At 38.3% G+C, this 19,750-nt stretch overlaps 2 non-coding genes across 2 annotated transcripts; both read left to right on the forward strand.

The window, feature by feature from the left end:
- Nucleotides 1-10,866: 10,866 nt before the first annotated feature.
- Nucleotides 10,867-10,974, forward strand: LOC112762997 (small nucleolar RNA R71). The gene has a single exon (XR_003182800.1). It is a non-coding gene; the product is annotated as a small nucleolar RNA R71 (small nucleolar RNA).
- An 8,136-nt stretch (nt 10,975-19,110) lies between these two features.
- Nucleotides 19,111-19,218, forward strand: LOC112766758 (small nucleolar RNA R71). The gene has a single exon (XR_003184539.1). It is a non-coding gene; the product is annotated as a small nucleolar RNA R71 (small nucleolar RNA).
- The last annotated feature ends 532 nt before the right edge of the window (nt 19,219-19,750 follow it).

Consider the following 19,750-nt stretch of genomic DNA (forward strand, 5'->3'; position numbering starts at 1 on the left):
GGATGATGGAGGAATGGAGGAAGGGTGAAATGGCTTGGTGTTTGTGTTAGGTTTAAAAGTTAGTAAGTTTAGGAATGCGTAGATTACCTACCCCCTTTTATGGATTCTACTTAGAAATTAAGTTTTATAATTGTATGATGGAGTTCTATGATTGCCTCTGGCATTCACAGAACCTTATCTATTATATGCGTGGCACCTTTATCATGCTGAGAACCTCCGGTTCTCACCCCATACTGTGTTGTTATTTTCTGATGCAGGTTGAGAGGCTCCTCGCTAGGCGTCTGGATCCCTGAAGCGGAGTAGTCCCTGGGTTATTTTGGGTTTTCTGTTTGTGTGTGTGTGTATATATATATATATATATATATATATATATATATATATATATATATATATATACTTATGTACTTAGCTTGCTCCCCAAGAAACTTGTTTATTTTGATCATCATAGAGGATGAGGGAGAGTTAGGGTCTTATTTTGTATTTTGAGTACGTTGGGACACTTGTATATATATATATATTCTCCGGCTAGCCTTGGCTTCGCAGGCTGAGTCAAGAGCTAGTTATGCTATATTCTTGGATTTCTTTTACTCTTCCGCTTATTCTTATCCTTAAGTTTTAGGTTTCTTAGCACGTAAGTAATTCTATTCCCTGAGCATTGCGCTTTTTATTTTGCGATTTTTGTTTACCCATTTTTCAAGGCTCCTAGTATATTATCTCTTTTTACTATTATATGTAAATATTTACTGATTAGAGGTCCATAACACTACACTATCTTTGTTCTACGACTTAAGCGTAAAACTCTGTGTAGTAGGGTGTTACGTATCTTGTGTCGAATTTAGAGGATTTTATCAACTTTTCTCATATTTATTCAATGAAATATCATGGTTTTGTGAATTTCTCCTAATTTGTGCTTAAGAGTGAAAGCATGTTTTTTAGACGTTTAAATTGCTAAATTTAATTCATTTTGATTTCACTCGATACCTTGATATATTTGTTAAGTGATTTCAGGTTTAAGAAGCAAGGATCGGATCAAGGGTAAGTCTATGGTGCTAACGCTATAATCATCATGTCATGCGGATCGTACGTAGTGCGGTTGGAATGTGACACGTGCATGTGTGTAGTTGCCAAAGAGACTGTGTTTGTAGGGTTGGACAGGACACAGTTGTTGTGTCATTGGGCTTGGGCCATGTCTTTTGGGTTGGACTAGTTGAACTTTGATAGATTAACGTATAACTAATTTATAATTACAATTATTCATTAATTTTAACCGTAAAATTTATAAATAAAACAAAAATAAAGCTGAAGGACGTGATAAATTAATAACTCATAGTGTGTTGTGTAGCAATTCTTTGTGATTATTTTAAAAATAATATATTAATAACCCATATTAATATTTTTTTAATCCTTTATAGTACAAATTAAATATAATATTTTTTTCTAAAATTAAAGAGACTAAATTATCAAAATTATTCTAAATTATTAAATCCTTGAGAAAAGTTTTTTTCAAACTTGTAAAAATTAAAATATTATTAAATATTTTAAATTATAATAAATATACCCAACCATTATATATTATAGAGAAAATTTTACTCTCCTCCTCTGAAAGATGCTAAAATGATACTCTCCTCCTCTTCATTTGTAAAATATATATTTCTCTCTCTTACAATTTTTAAAAAATTTCATCTTTAATCCATTTAAAATTTTTTGTGTTAATTAATGTTAACTTTATCTATGTTTAGGAAAAATAATTTTTTTTTATAAAAATACTCTTTAGTAAAAATTGTATTTTTTTGTCATTAAATTTTGCTTACGAAAATATCCTTTAATAAATTATTTTTTATTGATTAAATTGTATTTTTACCAAAATATTTTTAAAAAAATTTAATAATTAAATTATTTTTTTCTAAGATACCCTTCAATAATTTTTTTAATTATTAAATTGTGATTTATAAAAATTTTTGTTAACAATTATTTTATATTTTACTATTAGTTTTTTGATATCAATATATATTATTTTAATATTAAATCAAAAAATTTTACCACTGTTAATATGTATAACAATTAATATATATATTGATATCAAAAAATTAATAGTAAAATATAACTATAATTGTTAACGAAAATTTTGGTAAAATTTTAATTTAATAATTAGAAAATTATTAAAGGGTATCTTAGAAAAAAATAATGTAATTATTAAAGAATATTTTAATAAGCAAAATTTAATGACAAAAAAATAAAATTTTTACTAAAGAATATTTTTGTAAAAAATAATTTTTTTTGAAAAATGGATAAAAGTTAACATTAGTTAATACAAAAAATTTTAAATGAATTAAAGAGGAAGTTTTTTAAAAGTTACAAGGGAGAAAAATGTACATTTTTATAAATAGAAGAGAAGAAAGTGTCACTTTAGTATTTCTTAGAAAAGAAGAGTAGAATTTTCTCTATATTATATTATTATCAAAAAGAATTTTAACGATCAATATCATATGTCCTTTTAGGCAAAATATTTTTTTTCTTGGTCAACAAACAAAATAAACATCATTTAATAATGAATTTTTCCTTTTTTTTTCCTTGGTCAACATTAGCCTTTCTTCATCACGCCTAATTAATTAGCATTATGTGAAAATTACCCAATGTACCTAATACCAAGCCAAACTCCCAGACCCTTGTGTGCCCAATTCTCCTTCGTTACAGAACCACCTAAACATACGTAATTAATTAGCATCCAAAGAACCAAAACGGGATAGTTGGGCCCATCACAATGCGATGATAAACAACGTGAAACAGGTACATTTCCTACACACACAACAGCTTTATAGTGCAACACCTAGTGATAGAATCACATGGTGATTTTTATTATCAATACCATAAAATTTCCATTGGATCAAAGAAGTGAAGAAAAAGCATGCAAAGTGGAGAATTCATGAATAAATGAGGATTTAGTGAATTCATGGTGACGCCTACACGTGACCAGAGACTTTGCCAAGCGACGCGCATGCGTCACCCACGCGTACGCGTGACACTGGTCACGTGACCTCATTAAAGGAACATACTGGGGGCAATTTCTGAGCTCATCCAAGTCCAAATCCAACTTATTTCTGAAGCTATTTGATGTAGAATTCAAAAGGAAACAAGGAAGGAGCAATTATAGTAGTGTAGAAAACCTGCTTTAGGTTAGTTCTAAAGAGAGAATCTCTCTCTTCTCTCTAGAAATTAGGGTTCTTAGTTTAATTTCATCTTAGATTTAGGTTTTAATTCTTGTTTTCATCTAGTTTGTTTTACCTTTCGTTGTTCTTTTGCCTTAATTTCCTTAGTTTATCTAAGGGGGAAGAGACTTTGGAATTCGAATTTAGGGCATAATTACCATAGGATTTACCAGCGTATTTATTCGACGGTAAAGTTTCGCGGGTGCTCCAAATTTCAACGTTTCACTAATCAAGGTTACCGTCAGATTTATCCACTTATAAATTCGATAGTAATGCTCACGCCAATTAATCTTTTTTCCCCTCCAAATATTACCGGCGAATTTACCATCAGAAATTAGAATCCGGCAAATTTATTGCCAAATCCGCCAATAATCTGACGCTAACATCCGATGGTATTCAGCATTTTTCTTGTAGCTTGCTCTCTCCGTGTGTATGTGTGTATATGTGTGTGATGGATTTAATGGAGGTGGATGATGACGGAACTGAGATGATGACGATGGTAATTTTGAATAATGATTTTTTTAAAAAATGGTAATTATTAATTTTGATAAAGGGTAAATCTGTCCAATTTTTTTTACAAAAGAATGATTTTAATACTGTTATTAATATCGAGGATGATTTCAAACAAATAAAAATGTTAGAGATAATTTTGATTTCGATCCCAAACCATAGGGATCAAAAGAGGAGTCATCCCTTAAATATAAGGGTGCATCACCTTTTTTTAATCTTTAAATTGTAACATTTTTGTTTATTTTATTGTAGATTGAATGGATAATGAACTAAAACGTGATAAGTCTAATTAAATTTGTTATGATAGAAGAGAAAAACATATCTATATATTAATGTTTTAATATAAAATTTTATACTCGTTATTTTATATATGATTTTGATAAAAGACAGAAATTATAATGATAAATAAAAAATATATAATCAAAATTTTTTTATACATAAATCATAATTTATTTATGTTGAATTATATGTTAGAATATATTAAGTTATTTGTTCATCACCTATAAATAAAGTGTACTTTAATCATATTTCTCATATTGTGATACACAGAAGCTCATTATTTAGTCTTCTCTCTTAATTTTCTAATATAGTATAAAGATCTTAGTTTTTTTCAATGAAGAATAATCTTGTTTTTGATATATAAACATTTTTTCCTTCTCCTGCATTGTTTTTCCTCTATTTTGATCACCTTTCCGATGTCATCTTGTGCCATTAGTCATACTTTCATATTCTTTACGTCGTTCCAAATCCAACAAACCAAACCCTGCCACCAACTGATGTCGAATACACTGCCACGTGTCATCTGGAGATCGTTGTCTCCCCTTTTCTCCATCATGTTTGTTGATGCAATTAATCCTAGTTGTTCAATTTGTGGGCAAACCATAACCATCCTCCTCATGCTTTGGTGGACGAAATTGTGATCATCAATGGCGCCATCAACATGGTACGCACAATTGTAATCTCAACTATTTATCACAACTTCGCACAACTAACCAGCAAGTGTACTAGGTCGTCCAAGTACTAAACCTTACGCGAGTAAGGGTCGATCCCACAGAGATTGTTGGTATGAAGCAAGCTATGGTCACCTTGTAAATCTTAGTCAGGCAAACTCAAATGGTTATGAATGATGAATAAAACATAAAGATAAAGATAGAGATACTTATGTATTTCATTGGTGGGAATTTCAGATAAGCGTATGAAGATGCTTGGTCCCTTCCGTCTCTCTGCTTTCCTACTGTCTTCATCCAATCCTTCTTACTCCTTTCCATGGCAAGCTGTATGCAAGGGTTTCACCGTTGTCAGTGGCTACCTCCCATCCTCTCAGTGGAAATGTTCAACGCACCCTGTCACGGCACGGCTATCCAGCTGTCGGTTCTCGATCATGTCGGAATAGAATCCAGTGATTCTTTTGCGTCTGTCACTAACGCCCCACAATCGCGAGTTTGAAGCTCGTCACAGTCATTCGATCATTGAATCCTACTCAGAATACCACAGACAAGGTTTAGACCTTCCGGATTCTCTTGAATGCCGCCATCAGTTCTAGCTTATACCACGAAGATTCCGGTTAAAGAATCCAAGAGATATCCACCCAATCTAAGGTAGAACGGAGGTGGTTGTCAGGCACACGTTCATAGGTGAGAATGATGATGAGTGTCACGAATCATCACATTCATCAAGTTGAAGAACAAGTGATATCTTAGAACAAGAACAAGCGTAATTGAATAGAAAAACAATAGTAATTGCATTAATACTCGAGGTACAGCAGAGCTCCACACCTTAATCTATAGTGTGTAGAAACTCCACCGTTGAAAATACATAAGAAAAAGGTCTAGGCATGGCCGTGAGGCCAGCCTCCCAATGATCTAAGAACTAGACGTCCAAAGATGATCAAAAGATCTAAAATGATCCAAAGATGAAAATACAATAGTAAAAGGTCCTACTTATAGAGAACTAGTAGCCTAGGGTTTACAAAGATGAGTAAATGACATAAAAATCCACTTCCGGGCCCACTTGGTGTGTGCTTGGGCTGAGCATTGAAGCATTTTCGTGTAGAGACTCTTCTTGGAGTTAAACGCCAGCTTTTATGCCAGTTTGGGCGTTTAACTCCTATTCTTGTGCCAGTTCCGGTGTTTAACGCTGGGAATTCTGATGGTGACTTTGAACGCCGGTTTGGGCCATCAAATCTTGGGCAACGTATGGATTATCATATATTGCTGGAAAGCCCAGGATGTCTACTTTCCAACACCATTGAGAGCACGTCAATAGGGCTTCTGTAGCTCCAGAAAATCTACTTCGAGTGCAGAGAGGTCAGAATCCAACAGCATCTGCAGTCCTTTTCAGCCTCTGAATCAGATTTTTGCTCAGGACCCTCAATTTCAGCCAGAAAATACCTGAAATCACAGAAAAACACACAAACTCATAGTAAAGTCCAGAAAAGTGAATTTTAACTAAAAACTAATAAAAATATACTAAAGACTAACTAGATCATACTAAAAACATACTAAAAACAATGCCAAAAAGCGTACAAATTATCCGCTCATCACAACACCAAACTTAAATTGTTGCTTGTCCTCAAGCAACTGAAAATCAAATAAGATAAAAAGAAGAGAATATACAATGAATTCCAAAAACATCTATAAAGATCAGTATTAATTAGATGAGCGGGGCTTTTAGCTTTTTGCCTCTGAACAATTTTGGCATCTCACTCTATCCTTTGAAATTCAGAATGATTGGCTTCTTTAGGAACTTAGAATCCAGATAGTGTCATTGATTCTCCTAGTTAAGTATGATGATTCTTGAACACAGCTACTTATTGAGTCTTGGCCGTGGCCCAAAGCACTCTGTCTTCCAGTATTACCACCGGATACATACATGCCACAGACACATAATTGGGTGAACCTTTTCAGATTGTGACTTAGCTTTGCTAGAGTCCCCAATTAGAGGTGTCCAGGGTTCTTAAGCACACTCTTTTTGCCTTGGATCACACTTTTATTTCTTTCTTTTTCTTTCTTTTTCTCTTTCTCCTTCTTTTTTTTTCTTTTCTCCCTTTTTTTTGTATTCACTGCTTTTTCTTGCTTCAAGAATCATTTTTATAATTTTTCAGATCCTCAGTAACATGTCTCCTTTTTCATCATTCTTTCAAGAGCCAACATTCATGAACCACAAATTCAAAAGACATATGCACTGTTTAAGCATACATTCAGAAAACAAAAAATATTGCCACCACATCAAAATAATTAAACTGTTATAAAATTCAAAATTCATGCAATTCTTTTCTTTTTCAATTAAGAACATTTTTCATTCAAGAAAGGTGATGGATTCATAGGACATTCATAACTTTAAGGCATAGACACTAAGACACTAATGATCATAAGACACAAACATAGATAAACATAAGCATAATTTTCGAAAAACAGAAAAATAAAGAACAAGGAAATTAAAGAACGGGTCCACCTTAGTGATGGCGGCTTGTTCTTCCTCTTGAAGATCCTATGGAGTGCTTGAGCTCCTTAATGTCTCTTCCTTGTCTTTGTTGCTCCTCTCTCATGATTCTTTGATCTTCTCTAATTTCATGGAGGAGAATGGAATGTTCTTGGTGCTCCACCCTTAGTTGTCCCATGTTGGAACTCAATTCTCCTAGGGAGGTGTTTAGTTGCTCCCAATAGTTTTGTGGAGGAAAGTGCATCCCTTGAGGCATCTCAGGGATTTGATGATGAGAGGGGTCTCTTGTTTGCTCCATCCTCTTCTTAGTAATGGGCTTGTCCTCATCAATGGGGATGTCTCCCTCTATGTCAACTCCAACTGAATAACAGAGGTGACAAATGAGATGAGGAAAGGCTAACCTTGCCAAGGTAGAGAACTTATCCGCCACCTTATAAAGTTCTTGGGATATAACCTCATGAACTTCTATTTCTTCTCCAATCATGATGCTATGGATCATGATAGCTCGGTCTATAGTAACTTCGGACCGGTTGCTAGTGGAAATGATTGAGCGTTGGATGAACTCCAACCATCCCCTAGCCACGGGTTTGAGGTCATGCCTTCTCAGTTGAACCGGCTTTCCTCTTGAATCTCTCTTCCATTGGGCGCCCTCTTCACAAATGCATGTGAGGACTTGGTCCAACCTTTGATCAAAGTTGACCCTTCTAGTGTAAGGGTGTTCATCTCCTTGCATCATGGGCAAGTTGAATGCCAACCTTACATTTTCTGGACTAAAATCCAAGTATTTCCCCCGAACCATAGTAAGCCAATTCTTTGGGTCCGGGTTCACACTTTGATCATGGTTCTTGGTGATCCATGCATTGGCATAGAACTCTTGAACCATTAAGATTCCGACTTGTTGAATGGGGTTGGTAAGAACTTCCCAACCTCTTCTTCGGATCTCATGTCGGATCTCCGGATATTCACTCTTTTTGAGTTTGAAAGGGACCTCGGGGATCACCTTCTTCAAGGCCACAACTTCATAGAAGTGGTCTTGATGCACCCTTGAGATGAATCTCTCCATCTCCCATGACTCGGAGGTGGAAGCTTTTGCCTTCCCTTTCCTCTTTCTAGAGGTTTCTCCGGCCTTGGATGCCATAAATGGTTATGGAAAAATAAAAAGTAATGCTTTTACCACACCAAACTTAAAAGGTTTGCTCATCCTCGAGCAAAAGAAGAAAGAAGAGAGTAGAAGAAGAAGAAATGAAGGGAAAGGGAATGGCTTTGTGGTTCGGCCAAAAAAAGGGGGAGAAGTAGTGTTTAGATTGTGTGAAAATGAAAGAGTGAAGATGGGTTTATATAGGGGTGGGGGGAGGGGTGGGTTTCGGCTATGGGAGGGTGGGTTTGGGAGAGAAAGTGGTTTGAATTTGAATGGTGAGGTAGGTGGGGTTTTATGAAGGATGGATGTGAGTGGTAAAGAGAAAGATGGGATTTGATAGGTGAAGGGTTTTTGGGGAAGAGGTGTTGAGGTGATTGGTGAATTGGTGAAGAAGAGAGAGAGTGGTGGGGTAGGTGGGGATCCTGTGGGGTCCACAGATCCTGAGGTGTCAAGGAAAAGTCATCCCTGCACCAAGTGGCAAGCAAAATTGCTCTTTGTGCCAAATCTGGCGTTAAATGCCGGGCTGGTGCCCATTTCTGGCGTTTAATGCCAAGTTCTTGCCCATTTCTGGCGTTTAACGCCAGTCTGGTGCCCCTTTCTGGCGTTAAACGCCCAGAATGGTGCCAGACTAGGCGTTAAACGCCCATCTGCTAGCCTTACTGGCGTTTAAACGCCAGCTAAGTCTCCTCCAGGGTGTGCTGTTTTTCTTTCTGTTTTTCTTTCTGTTTTTGTTTTTTCAATTGATTTTGTGACTTCTCATGATCATCAACCTACAGAAAACATAAAATAACAAAGGAAAAATAGATAAAATATAACATTGGGTTGCCTCCCAACAAGCGCTTCTTTAATGTCAGTAGCTTGACAGAGGGCTCTCATGGAGCCTCACAGATGCTCAGAGCAATGTTGGAACCTCCCAGCACCAAACTTAGAGTTTGAATGTGGGGGTTCAACACCAAACTTAGAAGTTGGTTGTGGCCTCCCAACACCAAACTTAGAGTTTGACTGTGGGGGCTCTGTTTGGCTCTGTTTTGAGAGGAGCTTTTCATGCTTCCTCTCCATGGTGACAGAGGGATATCCTTGAGCCTTGAACACAAAGGATTGTTCATTCACTTGAATGATCAATTCTCCTCTATCAACATCAATCACAGCCTTTGCTGTGGCTAGGAAGGGTCTGCCAAGGATGATGGATTCATCCATGCACTTCCCAGTCTCTAGGACTATGAAATCAGCAGGGATGTAATGGTCTTCAACTTTTACCAGAACATCCTCTACAAGTCCATAAGCTTGTTTTCTTGAGTTGACTGCCATCTCTAGTGAGATTTTTGCAGCTTGCACCTCAAAGATCCCTAGCTTCTCCATTACAGAGAGAGGCATGAGGTTTACACTTGACCCTAGGTCACACAAAGCCTTCTTGAAGGTCATGGTGCCTATGGTACAAGGTATTGAAAACTTCCCAGGATCCTATCTCTTTTGAGGTAGTTTCTGCCTAGACAAGTCATCTAATTCTTTGGTGAGCAAAGGGGGTTCATCCTCCCAAGTCTCATTTCCAAATAACTTGTCATTTAGCTTCATGATTGCTCCAAGGTGTTTAGCAACTTGCTCTTCAGTGACATACTCATCCTCTTCAGAGGAAGAATACTCATCAGAGCTCATGAATGGCAGAAGTAAGTCCAATGGAATCTCTATGGTCTCATTTTGAGCCTCAGATTCCCATGGTTCCTCATTGGGGAACTCATTGGAAGTCAGTGGACGTCCATTGAGGTCTTCCTCAGTGGCGTTCACTGCCTCTTCCTCCCCTCCTAATTCGGCCATGTTGATGGCTTTGCACTCTCCTTTTGGATTTTCTTCTGTATTGCTTGGAAGAGTACTAGGAGGGAGTTCAGTAATTTTCTTACTCAGCTGTCCCACTTGTGCCTCCAAATATCTAATGGAGGACCTTGTTTCAGTCATGAAACTTTGAGTAGTTTTGATTAGATCAGAGACCATGGTTTCTAAGTCAGATGTGTTCTGCTTAGAACTCTCTGTCTGTTGCTGAGAAGATGATGGAAAAGACTTTCCATTGCTAAACCTGTTTCTTCCACCATTATTATTGTTGAAACCTTGTTGAGGTCTCTGTTGATCCTTCCATGAAAGATTTGGATGATTTCTCCATGAAGGATTATAGGTGTTTCCATAGGGTTCTCCCATGTAATTCACCTCTTCCATTGAAGGGTTCTCAGGATCATAAGCTTCTTCTTCAGATGAAGCTTCCTTAGTACTACCTGGTGCATTTTGCATTCCAGACAGACTTTGAGAAATCATATTGACTTGCTGAGTCAATATTTTGTTCTGAGCCAATATGGCATTCAGAGTATCAATCTCAAGAACTCCTTTCTTCTGATTAGTCCCATTGTTCACAGGATTCCTTTCAGAAGTGTACATGAATTGGTTATTTGCAACCATTTCAATCAGCTCTTGAGCTTCTGCAAGCGTCTTCTTCAGATGAAGAGATCCTCCAGCAGAGCTATCCAAAGACATCTTGGACAGTTCAGAAAGACCATCATAGAAAATACCTATGATGCTCCATTCAGAAAGCATATCAGAGGGGCACTTTCTGATTAATTATTTGTATCTTTCCCAAGCTTCATAGAGGGACTCTCCTTCCTTCTGTCTGAAGGTTTGGACTTCCACTCTAAGCTTACTCAATTTTTGAGGTGGAAAGAACTTTGCCAAGAAGGAATTGACTAGCTTTTCCCAAGAGTTCAGGCTTTCTTTAGGATGTGAGTCCAACCATATTCTAGCTCTGTCTCTTACAGCAAAAGGGAATAGCATAAGTCTGTAGACTTCAGGGTCAACACATTAGTCTTGACAGTGTCACAGATTTGCAAGAATTTAGCTAAAACCTGATGAGGATCTTCCAATGGAAGTCCATGGAACTTGCAATTCTGTTGCATTAGAGAAACCAATTGAGGCTTAAGCTCAAAGTTGTTTGCTCCAATGGCAGGGATAGAGATGCTTCTCCCATAGAAGTCGGGAGTAGGTGCAGTAAAGTCACCCAGCACCTTCCTTGCATTGTTGGCATTGTTGTTGTTTTCGGCTGCCATGAGTTCTTCTTCTTTGAAGATTTCTATTAGGTCATCTACAGAGAATTGTGCCTTAGCTTCCTTTAGCTTTCGCTTCAAGGTCCTTTCAGGTTCAGGATCAGCCTCAACAAGAATGCTTTTGTCTTTGCTCCTGCTCATATGAAAGAGAAGAGAACAAGAAAATATGGAATCCTCTACGTCACAGTATAAAGATTCCTTGAGGTGTCAGAGGAAAAGAAAAATAGAAGGCAGAGGTAGAAAATTCAAACTTATCAAGAAAGATGGAGTTCGAATTGTTCATTGAATAGTGTTAGTCCATAAATAGAAGGATGTGAGAAGAGGGGAAGAAATTTTTTCGAAAATTAAGTAAAAAATTTTAAAAACATTTTGAAAAACACTAATTGATTTTCGAAAACCAATAGTGGAAAAGAAATCAAGTGATTTTTGAAAAAGATTTTGAAATTAGAAATTAAAAAGATTTGATTGAAAACTATTTTGAAAAAGATGTGGTTAAGAAGATATGATTGGTTTTAAAAAGATGTGATTGAGAAGATATGATTTGAAAAATATTTTAAAAAGATTTGATTTAAAAAAATAATAACTTGGCTAACAAGAAAAGATATGATTCAAACATTAAACCTTTCTCAACAGAAAAGGCAACATACTTGAAATGTTGAATCAAATCATTAATTGATAGCAAGCATCTTTGAAAATGGAAAGAAATTGATTTTGAAAAAGATTTGATTGAAAAGATTTGATTTGAAAAAGATTTGATTTTGAAAAGATTTTGAAAACTAAAAAAAATTTGCTTTGAAACAAAATCTTCCCTCTTGTGCCATCCTGGCGTTAAACGCCCAGAATGGTGCACATTTTGGCGTTTAATGCCCAAACTACTACCCTTTTGGGCGTTAAACGCCCAGCCAGGCACCCTGGCTGGCGTTTAAACGCCAGTTTGCCTTCCTTACTGGGCGTTTTGAACGCCCAGCTTTTTCTGTGCAATTCCTCTGCAGTATGTTCTGAGTCTTCAATTCTCTGTATTATTGACTTGAAAAGACACAAATTAAAAATATTTTTTGATTTTTAATAATAAGGAATAATCAATATGCAACTAAAATCAAATAACAATGCATGCAAGACACCAAACTTAGCAGTTTGTATACTACTGACACTAACAAAATGAGAATGCATATGAGAAACACAAACACTCAAGTCAAGAGAATTTAAAGATCAGAGTAATGAAATCATCAAGAACAACTTGAAGATTAATGAAGATACATGCATGAATGCAAAAAGAACAGAAACATGCAATTGACACCAAACTTAACATGAGACTCTAGACTCAAACAAGAAATATTTTTGGATTTTTTCGAAAATTAAGTGAAAAAAAAAAGAAAATAAAGATATCAAAATTCTTAATGAGAATTCCAGGAATCATGCAATGTTAGTCTAAGACTCCGGTCCAGGAATTAGACATGGCTTCATAGCTGGTGCGCGAAATTGTGAACAATACTTTTCACAACTCTCATAATCCCCGGACATGAATCCCAAAAACTTGGTGTTCAATACCATGGCATTACACAACTTCGCACAACTAACCAGCAAGTGCACTGGGTCGTCCAAGTAATAAACCTTACGCGAGTAAGGGTCGATCCCACGGAGATTGTTAGTATGAAGCAAGCTATGGTCATCTTGTAAATCTTAGTCAGGCAAACTCAAATGGATATAGTGATGAACGAAATAAACCTAAAGATAAAGATAGAGGTACTTATGTAATTCATTGGTAGGAACTTCAGATAAGCGCATGAAGATGCCTTCCCTTCCGTCTCTCTGCTTTCCTACTGTCTTCATCCAATCCTTCTTACTCCTTTCCATGGCAAGCTCATGTAGGGTTTCACCGTTGTCAATGGCTACCTCCCATCCTCTCAGTGACTACGTCGCCTATGCTCTGTCACAGCATGGATAATCATCTGTCGGTTCTCGGTCAGGCCGGAATAAAATCCATCGATTCTTTTGCGTCTGTCACCAACGCCCCGCCTGCTAGGCGTTTGAAGCACGTCACAGTCATTCAATCATTGAATCCTACTCAGAATACCACAGACAAGGTTAGACCTTCCGGATTCTCTTGAATGCCGCCATCAGTTCTCGCCTATACCACGAAGATTCCGGTTAAAGAATCCAAGAGATAAACACTAGAGCCTTGTTTGCTTGTAGAACAGAAGTGGTTGTCAGTCACTTTGTTCATGAGTGAGAATGATGATGAGTGTCACATAATCATCACATTCATCAAGTTCTTGAGTGCGAATGAATATCTTGGACAAAGAACAAGCGGAATTGAATAGAAGAACAATAGTAATTGCATTAATACTCGAGGTACAGCAGAGCTCCACACCTTAATCTATGGTGTGTAGAAACTCCACCGTTGAAAATACATAAGAACAAGGTCTAGGCATGGCCGTGAGGCCAGCCTCCCAGAGATCTAAGATAGCATAAAAATGAGGATAGCTACCAAAGTCTACCAATACAATAGTAAAAGGTCCTACTTATAGAAAACTAGTAGCCTAAGGTTTACAGAAATGAGTAAATGACATAAAAATCCACTTCCGGGCCCACTTGGTGTGTGCTTGGGCTGAGCAATGAAGCATTTTCTTGTAGAGACTCTTCTTGGAGTTAAACGCCAGCTTTAGTGCCAGTTTGGGCGTTTAACTCCCATTTGGTGCCAGTTCCAGCGTTTAACGCTGGGATTTCTGAGGGTGACTTTGAACGCCGGTTTGGGCCATCAAATCTTGGGCAAAGTATGGACTATCATATATTGCTGGAAAGCCCAGGATGTCTACTTTCCAACGCCGTTGAGAGCGAGCCAATTGGGCTTCTGTAGCTCCAAAAAATCCACTTCGAGTGCAGGGAGGTCAGAATCCAACAGCATCTGCAGTCCTTTTTGGTCTCTGAATCAGATTTTTGCTCAGGTCCCTCAATTTCAGCCAGAAAATACCTGAAATCACAGAAAAACACAGAAACTCATAGTAAAGTCCAGAAAAGTGAATTTTAGCTAAAAACTAATAAAAATATACTAAAAACTAACTAGATCATACCAAAAACATACTAAAAACAATGCCAAAAAGCGTACAAATTATCCGCTCATCACAACACCAAACTTAAATTTTTGCTTGTCCTCAAGCAACTGAAAATCAAATAAGATAAAAAGAAGAGAATATGCAATGAATTCCAAAAACATCTGTGAAGATCAGTATTAATTAGATGAGCGGGGCTTTTAGCTTTTTGCCTCTGAATAGTTTTGGCATCTCACTCTATCCTTTGAAATTCAGAATGATTGGCTTCTTTAGGAACTTAGAATCCAGATAGTGTTATTGATTCTCCTAGTAGAGTATGATGATTCTTGAACATAGCTACTTATTGAGTCTTGGCTGTGGCCCAAAGCACCCTGTCTTCCAGTATTACCACCGGATACATACATGCCACAGACACATAATTGGGTGAACCTTTTCAGATTGTGACTCAGCTTTGCTAGAGTCCCCAACTAGAGGTGTCCAGGGTTCTTAAGCACACTCTTATTGCCTTGGATCACAACTTTATTTTTTTTTCTTTCTTTCTTATCTTTTTTTTTCGTTTTCGTTTTCTTTTTCTCTTTCTTTTTTTTTTTTTGAATAGTAATGCTTTTTCTTGCTTCAAAAATCATTGTAACGATTTTTCAGATCCTCAGTAACATGTCTCCTTTTTCATCATTCTTTCAAGAGCCAACATTCATGAACCACAAATTCAAGATACATATGCACTGTTTAAGCATACATTTAGAAAACAAAAATATTGCCACCACATCAAAAATAATTAAACTGTTATAAAATTCAAAATTCATGCAATTCTTCCGTTTTCAATTTAAGCACGTTTTTATTCAAGAAAGGTGATGGATTCATAGGACATTCATAACTTTAAGGCATAGACACTAAGACACTAATGATCACAAGACACAAACATGGACAAACATAAGCATAAAATTCGAAAAACAGAAGAATAAAGAACAAGGAAATCAAAGAACGGGTCCACCTTAGTGATGGCGGCTCTTTCTTCCTCTTGAAGATCCTATGGAGTGCTTGAGCTCCTCAATGTCTCTTCCTTGTCTTTGTTGCTCCTCCCTCATGATTCTTTGATCTTCTCTAATTTCATGGAGGATGATGGAGTGTTCTTGATGCTCCACCCTTAGTTGTCCCATGTTGGAACTCAATTCTCCTAGGGAGGTGTTTAGTTGCTCCCAATAGTTTTGTGGAGGAAAGTGCATCCCTTGAGGAATCTCAGGGATTTCATGATGAGTAGGGTCTCTTGTGTGCTCCATCCTCTTCTTAGTGATGGGCTTGTCCTCATCAATGGGAATGTCTCCCTCTATGTCAACTCCAACTGAATAACAGAGGTGACAAATGAGATGAGGAAAGGCTAACCTTGCCAAGGTAGAGGACTTGTCCGCCACCTTATAGAGTTCTTGGGCAATAACCTCATGAATTTCTATTCCTTCTCCAATCATGATGCTATGGATCATGATAGCCCGGTCTATGGTAACTTCGGACCGGTTGCTAGTGGGAATGATTGAGCGTTGGATGAACTCCAACCATCCTCTAGCCACGGGTTTGAGGTCATGCCTTCTCAATTGAACCGGCTTTCCTCTTGAATCTCTCTTCCATTGGGCGCCCTCTTCACATATGACTGTGAGGACTTGGTCCAACCTTTGATCAAATTTGACCCTTCTAGTGTAAGGATGTTCATCTCCTTGCATCATAGGCAAGTTGAACGCCACCCTCACACTTTCCGGACTAAAATCCAAGTATTTCCCCCGAACCATAGTAAGATAATTCTTCGGATTCGGGTTCACACTTTGGTCATGGTTCTTGGTGATCCATGCATTGGCATAGAACTCTTGAACCATCAAGATTCCGACTTGTTGAATGGGGTTGGTAAGAACTTCCCAACCTCTTTTTCGGATCTCATGTTGGATCTCCGGATATTCACCCTTTTTGAGTGAAAAAGGGACCTCGGGGATCACCTTCTTCAAGGCCACAACTTCATAGAAGTGGTCTTGATGCACCCTTGAGATGAATCTCTCCATCTCCCATGACTCAGAGGTGGAAGCTTTTGCCTTCCCTTTCCTCTTTCTAGAGGTTTCTCCGGCCTTGGATGCCATAAATGGTTATGGAAAAACAAAAAGCAATGCTTTCACCACACCAAACTTAAAATGTTTGCTCGTCCTCGAGCAAAAGAAGAAAGAAGAGAGTAGAAGAAGAAGAAATGAGGGGAAAGGGGATGGCTATAATTTTCGGCCAAGAAGGGGAGAAGTGGTGTGTATGTTGTGTGAAAATGAAGGAGTGAAGGATGGTATATATAGGAGAGGGGGAGAAGCATGTTCGGCCATTTGAGGGTGGGTTTGGGAGGGAAAGTGGTTTGAATTTGAATGGTGAGGTAGGTGGGGTTTTATGAAGGATGGATGTGAGTGGTGAAGAGAAAGATGGGATTTGATAGGTGAGGGGTGTTTGGGGAAGAGGTGTTTGAGGTGATTGGTGAATCGGTGAAGAAGAGAGAGAGTGGTGGGGTAGGTGGGGATCCTGTGGGGTCCACAGATCCTGAGGTGTCAAGGAAAAGTCATCCCTGCACCAAATGGCATTCAAAATCACGTTTTGAGCCATTTCTGGCGTTAAACGCCGGGCTGGTGCCCATTTCTGGCGTTTAACGCCAGCTTCTTGCCCCTTTCTGGCGTTTAACGCCAGTCTGGTGCCCCTTTCTGGCGTTAAACGCCCAGAATGGTGCCAGACTGGGCGTTAAACGCCCAACAGCTAACCTCACTGGCGTTTAAACGCCAGTGGGTGCGTCCTCCAGGGTGTGCTATTTTTCTTCCTGTTTTTCATTCTGTTTTTGCTTTTTTCATTGATTTTGTGACTTCTCATGATCATCAACCTACAAAAAGGAGAAAGTAACAAAGGAAAATAGTTAATTATAAAACATTGGGTTGCCTCCCAACAAGCGCTTCTTTAATGTCATTAGCTTGACAGAGGACTCTCATGGAGCCTCAGAAATGCTCAGAGCTATGTTGGAACCTCCCAACACCAAACTTAGAGTTTGAATGTGGGGGTTCAACACCAAACTTAGAGTTTGGTTGTGGCCTCCCAACACCAAACTTAGAGTTTGACTGTGGGGGCTCTGTTTGGCTCTGTTTTGAGAGAAGCTCTTCATGCTTCCTCTCCATGATGACAGAGGGATATCCTTGGGCCTTAAACACCAAGGATTCTTCATTCACTTGAATGATCAACTCTCCTCTATCAACATCAATCACAGCCTTTGCTGTGGCTAGGAAGGGTCTGCCAAGGATGATGGATTCATCCATGCACTTCCCAGTCTCTAGGACTATGAAATCAGTAGGGATGTAATGGTCTTCAACTTTAACCAGAACATCCTCTACAAGTCCATGGGCTTGTTTTCTTGAATTATCTGCCATCTCTAGTGAGATTTTTGCAGCTTGCATCTCAGAGATTCCTAACTTCTCCATTACAGAGAGAGGCATGAGGTTTACACTTGACCCTAAGTCACACAAGGCCTTCTTGAAGGTCATGGTGCCTATGGTACAAGGTATTGAAAACTTCCCAGGATCCTGTCTCTTTTGAGGCAGTTTCTGCCTAGACAAGTTATCCAGTTCCTTGGTGAGCAAAGGAGGTTCATCCTCCCAAGTCTCATTTCCAAATAACTTGTCATTCAGCTTCATGATTGCTCCAAGGTATTTAGCAACTTGCTCCTCAATGACATACTCATCCTCTTCAGAGGAAGAATACTCATCAGAGCTCATGAATGGCAGAAGTAAGTCCAATGGAATCTCTATGGTCTCAGTTTGAGCCTCAGATTCCCATGGTTCCTCATTGGGGAACTCATTGGAGGTCAGTGGGCGTCCAGTGAGGCCTTCCTCGGTGGCGTTCACTGCCTCTTCTTCCTTCCAAAATTCGGCCATGTTGATGGCCTTGCACTCTCCTTTTGGATTTTCTTCTGTATTGCTTGGAAGAGTACTAGGAGTGAGTTCAGTAATTTTCTTGCTCAGCTGACCCACTTGTCCTTCCAAGTTTCTAATGGAGGACCTTGTTTCAGTCATGAAACTTTGAGTGGTTTTGATTAGATCAGAGACCATGGTTGCTAAGTCAGAGGTATTCTGCTTAGAACTCTCTGTCTGTTGCTGAGAAGATGATGGAAAAGGTTTGCTATTGCTAAACCTGTTTCTTCCACCATTATTGTTATTGAAACCTTGTTGAGGTCTCTGTTGATCCTTCCAAGAAAAATTTGGATGATTTCTCCATGAAGGATTATAGGTGTTTCCATAGGGTTCTCCCATGTAATTCACCTATTCCATTGAAGCGTTCTCAGGATCATAAGCTTCTTCCTCAGATGAAGCTTCCTTAGTACTGCTTGGTGCATTTTGCATTCCAGACAGACTTTGAGAAATCATATTGACTTGTTGGGTCAATATTTTGTTCTGTTCCAATATGGCATTCAAAGTGTCAATCTCAAGAACTCCTTTCTTCTGACTAGTCCCATTGTTCACAGGATTTCTTTCAGAAGTGTACATGAATTGGTTATTTGCAACCATTTCAATTAGTTCTTGAGCTTCAGTAGGCGTCTTCTTCAGATGAAGAGATCCTCCAGCAGAGCTATCCAAAGACATCTTGGACAGTTCAGAGAGACCATCATAGAAAATACCTATGATGCTCCATTCAGAAAGCATATCAGAAGGACACTTTCTGATTAATTGTTTGTATCTTTCCCAAGCTTCATAGAGGGATTCTCCTTCCTTCTGTCTGAAGGTTTGGACTTCCACTCTAAGCTTACTCAATTTTTGAGGTGGAAAGAACTTTGCCAAGAAGGCATTGACTAGCTTTTCCCAAGAGTCTAGACTTTCTTTAGGTTGAGAGTCTAACCATGTCCTAGCTCTGTCTCTTACAGCAAAAGGGAATAGCATAAGTCTATAGACCTCAGGGTCAACCCCATTAGTCTTGACAGTGTCACAGATTTGCAAGAACTCAGCTAAAAACTGATGAGGATCTTCCAATGGAAGTCCATGGAACTTGCAATTCTGTTGCATTAGAGAAACTAGTTGAGGCTTAAGCTCAAAGTTCTTTGCTCTAATGGCAGGGATAGAGATGCTTCTCCCATAGAGGTCGGGAGTAGGTGCAGTAAAGTCACCTAGCACCTTCCTTGCATTGTTGGCATTGTTGTTGTTTTCGGCTGCCATGTGTTCTTTTTCTTTGAAGAATTCGGTCAGGTCCTCTAAAGAGAGTTGTGCTTTGGCTTCTCTTAGCTTTCTCTTTAAGGTCCTTTCAGGTTCAGGATCAGCTTCAACAAGAATGCCTTTGTCTTTG

The sequence above is a fragment of the Arachis hypogaea genome, chromosome 2 (genome assembly GCF_003086295.3).
Source record: "Arachis hypogaea cultivar Tifrunner chromosome 2, arahy.Tifrunner.gnm2.J5K5, whole genome shotgun sequence".
Classification (NCBI taxonomy): Eukaryota; Viridiplantae; Streptophyta; class Magnoliopsida; order Fabales; family Fabaceae; genus Arachis; species Arachis hypogaea.